The 12,078-nt window shown below is 46.7% G+C and overlaps 22 non-coding genes across 22 annotated transcripts; all 22 read left to right on the top strand.

The window, feature by feature from the left end:
• The first annotated feature begins 32 nt into the window (after positions 1–32).
• Positions 33–104, top strand: TRNAP-CGG (transfer RNA proline (anticodon CGG)). Its single transcript has one exon. It is a non-coding gene; the product is annotated as a tRNA-Pro (tRNA).
• A 410-nt stretch (positions 105–514) lies between these two features.
• TRNAP-UGG (transfer RNA proline (anticodon UGG)) lies at positions 515–586 on the top strand. Its single transcript has one exon. It is a non-coding gene; the product is annotated as a tRNA-Pro (tRNA).
• Positions 587–675: 89 nt separating this feature from the next.
• TRNAP-CGG (transfer RNA proline (anticodon CGG)) lies at positions 676–749 on the top strand. The gene has a single exon. It is a non-coding gene; the product is annotated as a tRNA-Pro (tRNA).
• Positions 750–1,157: 408 nt separating this feature from the next.
• Positions 1,158–1,229, top strand: TRNAP-CGG (transfer RNA proline (anticodon CGG)). Its single transcript has one exon. It is a non-coding gene; the product is annotated as a tRNA-Pro (tRNA).
• Positions 1,230–1,960: 731 nt separating this feature from the next.
• On the top strand, positions 1,961–2,032 carry TRNAP-UGG (transfer RNA proline (anticodon UGG)). The gene has a single exon. It is a non-coding gene; the product is annotated as a tRNA-Pro (tRNA).
• Positions 2,033–2,282: 250 nt separating this feature from the next.
• On the top strand, positions 2,283–2,356 carry TRNAP-CGG (transfer RNA proline (anticodon CGG)). Its single transcript has one exon. It is a non-coding gene; the product is annotated as a tRNA-Pro (tRNA).
• An 86-nt stretch (positions 2,357–2,442) lies between these two features.
• TRNAP-UGG (transfer RNA proline (anticodon UGG)) lies at positions 2,443–2,514 on the top strand. The gene has a single exon. It is a non-coding gene; the product is annotated as a tRNA-Pro (tRNA).
• A 249-nt stretch (positions 2,515–2,763) lies between these two features.
• On the top strand, positions 2,764–2,835 carry TRNAP-UGG (transfer RNA proline (anticodon UGG)). Its single transcript has one exon. It is a non-coding gene; the product is annotated as a tRNA-Pro (tRNA).
• A 250-nt stretch (positions 2,836–3,085) lies between these two features.
• TRNAP-CGG (transfer RNA proline (anticodon CGG)) lies at positions 3,086–3,159 on the top strand. Its single transcript has one exon. It is a non-coding gene; the product is annotated as a tRNA-Pro (tRNA).
• Positions 3,160–3,245: 86 nt separating this feature from the next.
• On the top strand, positions 3,246–3,317 carry TRNAP-UGG (transfer RNA proline (anticodon UGG)). Its single transcript has one exon. It is a non-coding gene; the product is annotated as a tRNA-Pro (tRNA).
• Positions 3,318–3,887: 570 nt separating this feature from the next.
• TRNAP-UGG (transfer RNA proline (anticodon UGG)) lies at positions 3,888–3,959 on the top strand. Its single transcript has one exon. It is a non-coding gene; the product is annotated as a tRNA-Pro (tRNA).
• Positions 3,960–4,209: 250 nt separating this feature from the next.
• On the top strand, positions 4,210–4,283 carry TRNAP-CGG (transfer RNA proline (anticodon CGG)). Its single transcript has one exon. It is a non-coding gene; the product is annotated as a tRNA-Pro (tRNA).
• An 86-nt stretch (positions 4,284–4,369) lies between these two features.
• TRNAP-UGG (transfer RNA proline (anticodon UGG)) lies at positions 4,370–4,441 on the top strand. The gene has a single exon. It is a non-coding gene; the product is annotated as a tRNA-Pro (tRNA).
• Positions 4,442–5,494: 1,053 nt separating this feature from the next.
• Positions 5,495–5,568, top strand: TRNAP-CGG (transfer RNA proline (anticodon CGG)). The gene has a single exon. It is a non-coding gene; the product is annotated as a tRNA-Pro (tRNA).
• An 86-nt stretch (positions 5,569–5,654) lies between these two features.
• Positions 5,655–5,726, top strand: TRNAP-UGG (transfer RNA proline (anticodon UGG)). The gene has a single exon. It is a non-coding gene; the product is annotated as a tRNA-Pro (tRNA).
• A 1,694-nt stretch (positions 5,727–7,420) lies between these two features.
• On the top strand, positions 7,421–7,492 carry TRNAP-UGG (transfer RNA proline (anticodon UGG)). Its single transcript has one exon. It is a non-coding gene; the product is annotated as a tRNA-Pro (tRNA).
• Positions 7,493–8,384: 892 nt separating this feature from the next.
• TRNAP-CGG (transfer RNA proline (anticodon CGG)) lies at positions 8,385–8,458 on the top strand. The gene has a single exon. It is a non-coding gene; the product is annotated as a tRNA-Pro (tRNA).
• An 86-nt stretch (positions 8,459–8,544) lies between these two features.
• Positions 8,545–8,616, top strand: TRNAP-UGG (transfer RNA proline (anticodon UGG)). The gene has a single exon. It is a non-coding gene; the product is annotated as a tRNA-Pro (tRNA).
• A 1,053-nt stretch (positions 8,617–9,669) lies between these two features.
• On the top strand, positions 9,670–9,743 carry TRNAP-CGG (transfer RNA proline (anticodon CGG)). The gene has a single exon. It is a non-coding gene; the product is annotated as a tRNA-Pro (tRNA).
• Positions 9,744–9,829: 86 nt separating this feature from the next.
• On the top strand, positions 9,830–9,901 carry TRNAP-UGG (transfer RNA proline (anticodon UGG)). The gene has a single exon. It is a non-coding gene; the product is annotated as a tRNA-Pro (tRNA).
• A 1,694-nt stretch (positions 9,902–11,595) lies between these two features.
• On the top strand, positions 11,596–11,667 carry TRNAP-UGG (transfer RNA proline (anticodon UGG)). The gene has a single exon. It is a non-coding gene; the product is annotated as a tRNA-Pro (tRNA).
• A 249-nt stretch (positions 11,668–11,916) lies between these two features.
• On the top strand, positions 11,917–11,988 carry TRNAP-UGG (transfer RNA proline (anticodon UGG)). Its single transcript has one exon. It is a non-coding gene; the product is annotated as a tRNA-Pro (tRNA).
• The last annotated feature ends 90 nt before the right edge of the window (positions 11,989–12,078 follow it).

Genomic DNA, 12,078 nt, shown 5'->3' with positions numbered 1-12,078 from the left:
CTACGAGTTGAGCATGTTTCAGTGTCATACATGGTCCGTTGGTCTAGGGGTATGGTACTCGCTTCGGGTGTGAGTGGTCCCGGGTTCAAATCCCGGACGGACCCGAGTTTTTGCAGAAGCAATTTAGTGACTATTTAAATGCAAGTAACTACAGGGTAGGCCTATGAGTTGAGTATGTTTTATTTCATACATGGTCCGTTGGTCTAGGGGTATGATACTCGCTTTGGGTGCGAGTGGTTCCGGGTTCAAATCCCCGGACGGACCCGAGTTTTTGCAGAAGTAATTTGGTGACTATTCAAATGCAACGAGTTAAATTGAAGGACTACGAGCTGAGCATGTTTCAGTGTCATACTTCGTCCATTGGTCTAGGGGTATGATACTCGCTTCGGGTGTGAGTGGTCCCGGGTTCAAATCCCGGACGGACCCGAGTTTTTGCAGAGGTAATTTAGTGACTATTTAAATGCAACTAACTACAGGGTAGGCCTATGAGTTGAGCATGTTTTATTTCATACATGGTCCGTTGGTCTAGGGGTATGATACTCGCTTTGGGTGTGAGTGGTCCCGGGTTCAAATCCCGGACGGACCCGAGTTTTTGCAGAGGTAATTTAGTGACTATTCAAATGCAACTAGTTATATTGTAGGCCTACGAGTTGAGCATGTTTCAGTGTCATACTTCGTCCGTTGGTCTAGGGGTATGATACTCGCTTCGGGTGTGAGTGGTCCCGGGTTCAAATCCCGGACGGACCCGAGTTTTTGCAGAGGTAATTTAGTGACTATTTAAATGCAACTAACTACAGGGTAGGCCTATGAGTTGAGCATTTTTTATTTCATACATGGTCCGTTGGTCTAGGGGTATGATGCTCGCTTTGGGTGTGAATGGTCCCGGGTTCAAATCCCGGACGGACCCGAGTTTTTGCAGAGGTAATTTAGTGACTATTCAAATGCAACTAGTTATATTGTAGGCCTACGAGTTGAGCATGTTTCAGTGTCATACATGGTCCGCTGGCCTAGGGGTATGATACTCGCTTCGGGTGTGAGTGGTCCCGGGTTCAAATCCCGGACGGACCCGAGTTTTTGCAGAGGTAATTTAGTGACTATTCAAATGCAACTAGTTATATTGTAGGCCTACGAGTTGAGCATGTTTTAGTGTCATACATGGTCCGTTGGCCTAGGGGTATGATACTCGCTTCGGGTGTGAGTGGTCCCGGGTTCAAATCCCGGACGGACCCGAGTTTTTGCAGAGGTAATTTAGTGACTATTTAAATGCAAGTAACTACAGGGTAGGCCTATGAGTTGAAAATGTTTTATTTCATACATGGTCCGTTGGTCTAGGGGTGTGATACTCGCTTTGGGTGCGAGTGGTTCCGGGTTCAAATCCCCGGACGGACTCGAGTTTTTGCAGAAGTAATTTGGTGACTATTCAAATGCAACGAGTTAAATTGAAGGACTACGAGCTGAGCATGTTTCAGTGTCATACTTCGTCCGTTGGTCTAGGGGTATGATACTCGCTTCGGGTGTGAGTGGTCCCGGGTTCAAAACCCGGACGGACCCGAGTTTTTGCAGAGGTAATTTAGTGACTATTTAAATGCAACTAACTACAGGGTAGGCCTATGAGTTGAGCATGTTTTATTTCATACGTGGTCCGCTGGTCTAGGGGTATGATACTCGCTTTGGGTGTGAGTGGTCCCGGGTTCAAATCCCGGACGGACCCGAGTTTTTGCAGAGGTAATTTAGTGACTATTCAAATGCAACTAGTTATATTGTAGGCCTACGAGTTGAGCATGTTTCAGTGTCATACATGGTGTGTTGGCCTAGGGGTATGATACTCGCTTCGGGTGTGAGTGGTCCCGGGTTCAAATCCCGGACGGACCCGAGTTTTTGCAGAGGTAATTTAGTGACTATTTAAATGCAACTAACTACAGGGTAGGCCTATGAGTTGAGCATGTTTTATTTCATACATGGTCCGTTGGTCTAGGGGTATGATACTCGCTTTGGGTGTGAGTGGTCCCGGGTTCAAATCCCGGACGGACCCGAGTTTTTGCAGAGGTAATTTAGTGACTATTTAAATGCAACTAGTTATATTGTAGGCCTACGAGTTGAGCATGTTTCAGTGTCATACATGGTACGTTGGTCTAGGGGTATGGTACTCGCTTCGGGTGTGAGTGGTCCCGGGTTCAAATCCCGGACGGCCCCGAGTTTTTGCAGAGGTAATTTGGTGACTATTCAAATGCATCGAGTTAAATTGAAGGACTACGAGCTGAGCATGTTTCAGTGTCATACTTCGTCCGTTGGTCTAGGGGTATGATACTCGCTTCGGGTGTGAGTGGTCCCGGGTTCAAATCCCGGACGGACCCGAGTTTTTGCAGAGGTAATTTAGTGACTATTTAAATGCAACTAACTACAGGGTAGGCCTATGAGTTGAGCATTTTTTATTTCATACATGGTCCGTTGGTCTAGGGGTATGATGCTCGCTTTGGGTGTGAGTGGTCCCGGGTTCAAATCCCGGACGGACCCGAGTTTTTGCAGAGGTAATTTAGTGACTATTCAAATGCAACTAGTTATATTGTAGGCCGACGAGTTGAGCATGTTTCAGTGTCATACATGGTCCGCTGGCCTAGGGGTATGATACTCGCTTCGGGTGTGAGTGGTCCCGGGTTCAAATCCCGGACGGACCCGAGTTTTTGCAGAGGTAATTTAGTGACTATTTAAATGCAACTAACTACAGGGTAGGCCTATGAGTTGAGCATGTTTTATTTCATACATGGTCCGTTGGTCTAGGGGTATGATACTCGCTTTGGGTGTGAGTGGTCCCGGGTTCAAATCCCGGACGGACCCGAGTTTTTGCAGAGGTAATTTAGTGACTATTTAAATGCAACTAGTTATATTGTAGGCCTACGAGTTGAGCATGTTTCAGTGTCATACATGGTACGTTGGTCTAGGGGTATGGTACTCGCTTCGGGTGTGAGTGGTCCCGGGTTCAAATCCCGGACGGCCCCGAGTTTTTGCAGAGGTAATTTGGTGACTATTCAAATGCATCGAGTTAAATTGAAGGACTACGAGCTGAGCATGTTTCAGTGTCATACTTCGTCCGTTGGTCTAGGGGTATGATACTCGCTTCGGGTGTGAGTGGTCCCGGGTTCAAATCCCGGACGGACCCGAGTTTTTGCAGAGGTAATTTAGTGACTATTTAAATGCAACTAACTACAGGGTAGGCCTATGAGTTGAGCATGTTTTATTTCATACATGGTCCGTTGGTCTAGGGGTATGATACTCGCTTTGGGTGTGAGTGGTCCCGGGTTCAAATCCCGGACGGACCCGAGTTTTTGCAGAGGTAATTTAGTGACTATTCAAATGCAACTAGTTATATTGTAGGCCTACGAGTTGAGCATGTTTCAGTGTCATACTTCGTCCGTTGGTCTAGGGGTATGATAATCGCTTCGGGTGTGAGTGGTCCCGGGTTCAAATCCCGGACGGACCCGAGTTTTTGCAGAGGTAATTTAGTGACTATTTAAATGCAACTAACTACAGGGTAGGCCTATGAGTTGAGCATTTTTTATTTCATACATGGTCCGTTGGTCTAGGGGTATGATGCTCGCTTTGGGTGTGAATGGTCCCGGGTTCAAATCCCGGACGGACCCGAGTTTTTGCAGAGGTAATTTAGTGACTATTCAAATGCAACTAGTTATATTGTAGGCCTACGAGTTGAGCATGTTTCAGTGTCATACATGGTCCGCTGGCCTAGGGGTATGATACTCGCTTCGGGTGTGAGTGGTCCCGGGTTCAAATCCCGGACGGACCCGAGTTTTTGCAGAGGTAATTTAGTGACTATTTAAATGCAACTAACTACAGGGTAGGCCTATGAGTTGAGCATGTTTTATTTCATACATGGTCCGTTGGTCTAGGGGTATGATACTCGCTTTGGGTGTGAGTGGTCCCGGGTTCAAATCCCGGACGGACCCGAGTTTTTGCAGAGGTAATTTAGTGACTATTTAAATGCAACTAGTTATATTGTAGGCCTACGAGTTGAGCATGTTTCAGTGTCATACATGGTACGTTGGTCTAGGTGTATGGTACTCGCTTCGGGTGTGAGTGGTCCCGGGTTCAAATCCCGGACGGCCCCGAGTTTTTGCAGAGGTAATTTGGTGACTATTCAAATGCATCGAGTTAAATTGAAGGACTACGAGCTGAGCATGTTTCAGTGTCATACTTCGTCCGTTGGTCTAGGGGTATGATACTCGCTTCGGGTGTGAGTGGTCCCGGGTTCAAATCCCGGACGGACCCGAGTTTTTGCAGAGGTAATTTAGTGACTATTTAAATGCAACTAACTACAGGGTAGGCCTATGAGTTGAGCATGTTTTATTTCATACATGGTCCGTTGGTCTAGGGGTATGATACTCGCTTTGGGTGTGAGTGGTCCCGGGTTCAAATCCCGGACGGACCCGAGTTTTTGCAGAGGTAATTTAGTGACTATTCAAATGCAACTAGTTATATTGTAGGCCTACGAGTTGAGCATGTTTCAGTGTCATACTTCGTCCGTTGGTCTAGGGGTATGATAATCGCTTCGGGTGTGAGTGGTCCCGGGTTCAAATCCCGGACGGACCCGAGTTTTTGCAGAGGTAATTTAGTGACTATTTAAATGCAACTAACTACAGGGTAGGCCTATGAGTTGAGCATTTTTTATTTCATACATGGTCCGTTGGTCTAGGGGTATGATGCTCGCTTTGGGTGTGAATGGTCCCGGGTTCAAATCCCGGACGGACCCGAGTTTTTGCAGAGGTAATTTAGTGACTATTCAAATGCAACTAGTTATATTGTAGGCCTACGAGTTGAGCATGTTTCAGTGTCATGCATGGTCCGCTGGCCTAGGGGTATGATACTCGCTTCGGGTGTGAGTGGTCCCGGGTTCAAATCCCGGACGGACCCGAGTTTTTGCAGAGGTAATTTAGTGACTATTTAAATGCAACTAACTACAGGGTAGGCCTATGAGTTGAGCATGTTTTATTTCATACATGGTCCGTTGGTCTAGGGGTATGATGCTCGCTTTGGGTGTGAATGGTCCCGGGTTCAAATCCCGGACGGACCCGAGGTTTTGCAGAGGTAATTTAGTGACTATTCAAATGCAACTAGTTATATTCTAGGCCTACGAGTTGAGCATGTTTCAGTGTCATACATGGTCCGCTGGCCTAGGGGTATGATAGTCGCTTCGGGTGTGAGTGGTCCAGGGTTCAAATCCCGGACGGACCCGAGTTTTTGCAGAGGTAATTTAGTGACTATTTAAATGCAAGTAACTACAGGGTAGGCCTATGAGTTGAGTATGTTTTATTTCATACATGGTCCGTTGGTCTAGGGGTGTGATACTCGCTTTGGGTGCGAGTGGTTCCGGGTTCAAATCCCCGGACGGACTCGAGTTTTTGCAGAAGTAATTTGGTGACTATTCAAATGCAACGAGTTAAATTGAAGGACTACGAGCTGAGCATGTTTCAGTGTCATACTTCGTCCGTTGGTCTAGGGGTATGATACTCGCTTCGGGTGTGAGTGGTCCCGGGTTCAAATCCCGGACGGACCCGAGTTTTTGCAGAGGTAATTTAGTGACTATTTAAATGCAACTAACTACAGGGTAGGCCTATGAGTTGAGCATGTTTTATTTCATACATGGTCCGTTGGTCTAGGGGTATGATACTCGCTTTGGGTGTGAGTGGTCCCGGGTTCAAATCCCGGACGGACCCGAGTTTTTGCAGAGGTAATTTAGTGACTATTCAAATGCAACTAGTTATATTGTAGGCCTACGAGTTGAGCATGTTTCAGTGTCATACTTCGTCCGTTGGTCTAGGGGTATGATAATCGCTTCGGGTGTGAGTGGTCCCGGGATCAAATCCCGGACGGACCCGAGTTTTTGCAGAGGTAATTTAGTGACTATTTAAATGCAACTAACTACAGGGTAGGCCTATGAGTTGAGCATTTTTTATTTCATACATGGTCCGTTGGTCTAGGGGTATGATGCTCGCTTTGGGTGTGAATGGTCCCGGGTTCAAATCCCGGACGGACCCGAGTTTTTGCAGAGGTAATTTAGTGACTATTCAAATGCAACTAGTTATATTGTAGGCCTACGAGTTGAGCATGTTTCAGTGTCATACATGGTCCGCTGGCCTAGGGGTATGATACTCGCTTCGGGTGTGAGTGGTCCCGGGTTCAAATCCCGGACGGACCCGAGTTTTTGCAGAGGTAATTTAGTGACTATTTAAATGCAACTAACTACAGGGTAGGCCTATGAGTTGAGCATGTTTTATTTCATACATGGTCCGTTGGTCTAGGGGTATGATGCTCGCTTTGGGTGTGAATGGTCCCGGGTTCAAATCCCGGACGGACCCGAGGTTTTGCAGAGGTAATTTAGTGACTATTCAAATGCAACTAGTTATATTCTAGGCCTACGAGTTGAGCATGTTTCAGTGTCATACATTGTCCGCTGGCCTAGGGGTATGATAGTCGCTTCGGGTGTGAGTGGTCCAGGGTTCAAATCCCGGACGGACCCGAGTTTTTGCAGAGGTAATTTAGTGACTATTTAAATGCAAGTAACTACAGGGTAGGCCTATGAGTTGAGTATGTTTTATTTCATACATGGTCCGTTGGTCTAGGGGTGTGATACTCGCTTTGGGTGCGAGTGGTTCCGGGTTCAAATCCACGGACGGACTCGAGTTTTTGCAGAAGTAATTTGGTGACTATTCAAATGCAACGAGTTAAATTGAAGGACTACGAGCTGAGCATGTTTCAGTGTCATACTTCGTCCGTTGGTCTAGGGGTATGATACTCGCTTCGGGTGTGAGTGGTCCCGGGTTCAAAACCCGGACGGACCCGAGTTTTTGCAGAGGTAATTTAGTGACTATTTAAATGCAACTAACTACAGGGTAGGCCTATGAGTTGAGCATGTTTTATTTCATACATGGGCCGTTGGTCTAGGGGTATGATACTCGCTTTGGGTGTGAGTGGTCCCGGGTTCAAATCCCGGACGGACCCGAGTTTTTGCAGAGGTAATTTAGTGACTATTTAAATGCAACTAACTACAGGGTAGGCCTATGAGTTGAGCATGTTTTATTTCATACGTGGTCCGCTGGTCTAGGGGTATGATACTCGCTTTGGGTGTGAGTGGTCCCGGGTTCAAATCCCGGACGGACCCGAGTTTTTGCAGAGGTAATTTAGTGACTATTCAAATGCAACTAGTTATATTGTAGGCCTACGAGTTGAGCATCTTTCAGTGTCATACATGGTGTGTTGGCCTAGGGGTATGATACTCGCTTCGGGTGTGAGTGGTCCCGGGTTCAAATCCCGGACGGACCCGAGTTTTTGCAGAGGTAATTTAGTGACTATTTAAATGCAACTAACTACAGGGTAGGCCTATGAGTTGAGCATGTTTTATTTCATACATGGTCCGTTGGTCTAGGGGTATGATACTCGCTTTGGGTGTGAGTGGTCCCGGGTTCAAATCCCGGACGGACCCGAGTTTTTGCAGAGGTAATTTAGTGACTATTTAAATGCAACTAACTACAGGGTAGGCCTATGAGTTGAGCATTTTTTATTTCATACATGGTCCGTTGGTCTAGGGGTATGATGCTCGCTTTGGGTGTGAATGGTCCCGGGTTCAAATCCCGGACGGACCCGAGTTTTTGCAGAGGTAATTTAGTGACTATTCAAATGCAACTAGTTATATTGTAGGCCTACGAGTTGAGCATGTTTCAGTGTCATACATGGTCCGCTGGCCTAGGGGTATGATACTCGCTTCGGGTGTGAGTGGTCCCGGGTTCAAATCCCGGACGGACCCGAGTTTTTGCAGAGGTAATTTAGTGACTATTTAAATGCAACTAACTACAGGGTAGGCCTATGAGTTGAGCATGTTTTATTTCATACATGGTCCGTTGGTCTAGGGGTATGATGCTCGCTTTGGGTGTGAATGGTCCCGGGTTCAAATCCCGGACGGACCCGAGGTTTTGCAGAGGTAATTTAGTGACTATTCAAATGCAACTAGTTATATTCTAGGCCTACGAGTTGAGCATGTTTCAGTGTCATACATGGTCCGCTGGCCTAGGGGTATGATAGTCGCTTCGGGTGTGAGTGGTCCAGGGTTCAAATCCCGGACGGACCCGAGTTTTTGCAGAGGTAATTTAGTGACTATTTAAATGCAAGTAACTACAGGGTAGGCCTATGAGTTGAGTATGTTTTATTTCATACATGGTCCGTTGGTCTAGGGGTGTGATACTCGCTTTGGGTGCGAGTGGTTCCGGGTTCAAATCCCCGGACGGACTCGAGTTTTTGCAGAAGTAATTTGGTGACTATTCAAATGCAACGAGTTAAATTGAAGGACTACGAGCTGAGCATGTTTCAGTGTCATACTTCGTCCGTTGGTCTAGGGGTATGATACTCGCTTCGGGTGTGAGTGGTCCCGGGTTCAAATCCCGGACGGACCCGAGTTTTTGCAGAGGTAATTTAGTGACTATTTAAATGCAACTAACTACAGGGTAGGCCTATGAGTTGAGCATGTTTTATTTCATACATGGTCCGTTGGTCTAGGGGTATGATACTCGCTTTGGGTGTGAGTGGTCCCGGGTTCAAATCCCGGACGGACCCGAGTTTTTGCAGAGGTAATTTAGTGACTATTCAAATGCAACTAGTTATATTGTAGGCCTACGAGTTGAGCATGTTTCAGTGTCATACTTCGTCCGTTGGTCTAGGGGTATGATAATCGCTTCGGGTGTGAGTGGTCCCGGGTTCAAATCCCGGACGGACCCGAGTTTTTGCAGAGGTAATTTAGTGACTATTTAAATGCAACTAACTACAGGGTAGGCCTATGAGTTGAGCATTTTTTATTTCATACATGGTCCGTTGGTCTAGGGGTATGATGCTCGCTTTGGGTGTGAATGGTCCCGGGTTCAAATCCCGGACGGACCCGAGTTTTTGCAGAGGTAATTTAGTGACTATTCAAATGCAACTAGTTATATTGTAGGCCTACGAGTTGAGCATGTTTCAGTGTCATACATGGTCCGCTGGCCTAGGGGTATGATACTCGCTTCGGGTGTGAGTGGTCCCGGGTTCAAATCCCGGACGGACCCGAGTTTTTGCAGAGGTAATTTAGTGACTATTTAAATGCAACTAACTACAGGGTAGGCCTATGAGTTGAGCATGTTTTATTTCATACATGGTCCGTTGGTCTAGGGGTATGATGCTCGCTTTGGGTGTGAATGGTCCCGGGTTCAAATCCCGGACGGACCCGAGGTTTTGCAGAGGTAATTTAGTGACTATTCAAATGCAACTAGTTATATTCTAGGCCTACGAGTTGAGCATGTTTCAGTGTCATACATGGTCCGCTGGCCTAGGGGTATGATAGTCGCTTCGGGTGTGAGTGGTCCAGGGTTCAAATCCCGGACGGACCCGAGTTTTTGCAGAGGTAATTTAGTGACTATTTAAATGCAAGTAACTACAGGGTAGGCCTATGAGTTGAGTATGTTTTATTTCATACATGGTCCGTTGGTCTAGGGGTGTGATACTCGCTTTGGGTGCGAGTGGTTCCGGGTTCAAATCCCCGGACGGACTCGAGTTTTTGCAGAAGTAATTTGGTGACTATTCAAATGCAACGAGTTAAATTGAAGGACTACGAGCTGAGCATGTTTCAGTGTCATACTTCGTCCGTTGGTCTAGGGGTATGATACTCGCTTCGGGTGTGAGTGGTCCCGGGTTCAAATCCCGGACGGACCCGAGTTTTTGCAGAGGTAATTTAGTGACTATTTAAATGCAACTAACTACAGGGTAGGCCTATGAGTTGAGCATGTTTTATTTCATACATGGTCCGTTGGTCTAGAGGTATGATACTCGCTTTGGGTGTGAGTGGTCCCGGGTTCAAATCCCGGACGGACCCGAGTTTTTGCAGAGGTAATTTAGTGACTATTCAAATGCAACTAGTTATATTGTAGGCCTACGAGTTGAGCATGTTTCAGTGTCATACTTCGTCCGTTGGTCTAGGGGTATGATAATCGCTTCGGGTGTGAGTGGTCCCGGGTTCAAATCCCGGACGGACCCGAGTTTTTGCAGAGGTAATTTAGTGACTATTTAAATGCAACTAACTACAGGGTAGGCCTATGAGTTGAGCATTTTTTATTTCATACATGGTCCGTTGGTCTAGGGGTATGATGCTCGCTTTGGGTGTGAATGGTCCCGGGTTCAAATCCCGGACGGACCCGAGTTTTTGCAGAGGTAATTTAGTGACTATTCAAATGCAACTAGTTATATTGTAGGCCTACGAGTTGAGCATGTTTCAGTGTCATACATGGTCCGCTGGCCTAGGGGTATGATACTCGCTTCGGGTGTGAGTGGTCCCGGGTTCAAATCCCGGACGGACCCGAGTTTTTGCAGAGGTAATTTAGTGACTATTTAAATGCAACTAACTACAGGGTAGGCCTATGAGTTGAGCATGTTTTATTTCATACATGGTCCGTTGGTCTAGGGGTATGATGCTCGCTTTGGGTGTGAATGGTCCCGGGTTCAAATCCCGGACGGACCCGAGGTTTTGCAGAGGTAATTTAGTGACTATTCAAATGCAACTAGTTATATTCTAGGCCTACGAGTTGAGCATGTTTCAGTGTCATACATGGTCCGCTGGCCTAGGGGTATGATAGTCGCTTCGGGTGTGAGTGGTCCAGGGTTCAAATCCCGGACGGACCCGAGTTTTTGCAGAGGTAATTTAGTGACTATTTAAATGCAAGTAACTACAGGGTAGGCCTATGAGTTGAGTATGTTTTATTTCATACATGGTCCGTTGGTCTAGGGGTGTGATACTCGCTTTGGGTGCGAGTGGTTCCGGGTTCAAATCCCCGGACGGACTCGAGTTTTTGCAGAAGTAATTTGGTGACTATTCAAATGCAACGAGTTAAATTGAAGGACTACGAGCTGAGCATGTTTCAGTGTCATACTTCGTCCGTTGGTCTAGGGGTATGATACTCGCTTCGGGTGTGAGTGGTCCCGGGTTCAAAACCCGGACGGACCCGAGTTTTTGCAGAGGTAATTTAGTGACTATTTAAATGCAACTAACTACAGGGTAGGCCTATGAGTTGAGCATGTTTTATTTCATACATGGGCCGTTGGTCTAGGGGTATGATACTCGCTTTGGGTGTGAGTGGTCCCGGGTTCAAATCCCGGACGGACCCGAGTTTTTGCAGAGGTAATTTAGTGACTATTTAAATGCAACTAACTACAGGGTAGGCCTATGAGTTGAGCATGTTTTATTTCATACGTGGTCCGCTGGTCTAGGGGTATGATACTCGCTTTGGGTGTGAGTGGTCCCGGGTTCAAATCCCGGACGGACCCGAGTTTTTGCAGAGGTAATTTAGTGACTATTCAAATGCAACTAGTTATATTGTAGGCCTACGAGTTGAGCATCTTTCAGTGTCATACATGGTGTGTTGGCCTAGGGGTATGATACTCGCTTCGGGTGTGAGTGGTCCCGGGTTCAAATCCCGGACGGACCCGAGTTTTTGCAGAGGTAATTTAGTGACTATTTAAATGCAACTAACTACAGGGTAGGCCTATGAGTTGAGCATGTTTTATTTCATACATGGTCCGTTGGTCTAGGGGTATGATACTCGCTTTGGGTGTGAGTGGTCCCGGGTTCAAATCCCGGACGGACCCGAGTTTTTGCAGAGGTAATTTAGTGACTATTTAAATGCAACTAGTTATATTGTAGGCCTACGAGTTGAGCATGTTTCAGTGTCATACATGGTACGTTGGTCTAGGGGTATGGTACTCGCTTCGGGTGTGAGTGGTCCCGGGTTCAAATCCCGGACGGACCCGAGTTTTTGCAGAGGTAATTTAGTGACTATTTAAATGCAACTAACTACAGGGTAGGCCTATGAGTTGAGCATTTTTTATTTCATACATGGTCCGTTGGTCTAGGGGTATGATGCTCGCTTTGGGTGTGAGTGGTCCCGGGTTCAAATCCCGGACGGACCCGAGTTTTTGCAGAGGTAATTTAGTGACTATTCAAATGCAACTAGTTATATTGTAGGCCGTCGAGTTGAGCATGTTTCAGTGTCATACATG

Source organism: Phalangium opilio, unplaced genomic scaffold (genome assembly GCF_054372755.1).
Source record: "Phalangium opilio isolate 3A_F unplaced genomic scaffold, DU_Popi_V2 ptg000487l_1, whole genome shotgun sequence".
NCBI classification, from domain to species: Eukaryota; Metazoa; Arthropoda; class Arachnida; order Opiliones; family Phalangiidae; genus Phalangium; species Phalangium opilio.
The sequence above is the reverse complement of the archived record's forward strand: the minus strand, read 5'-3'. Positions and strand labels throughout refer to the sequence as shown.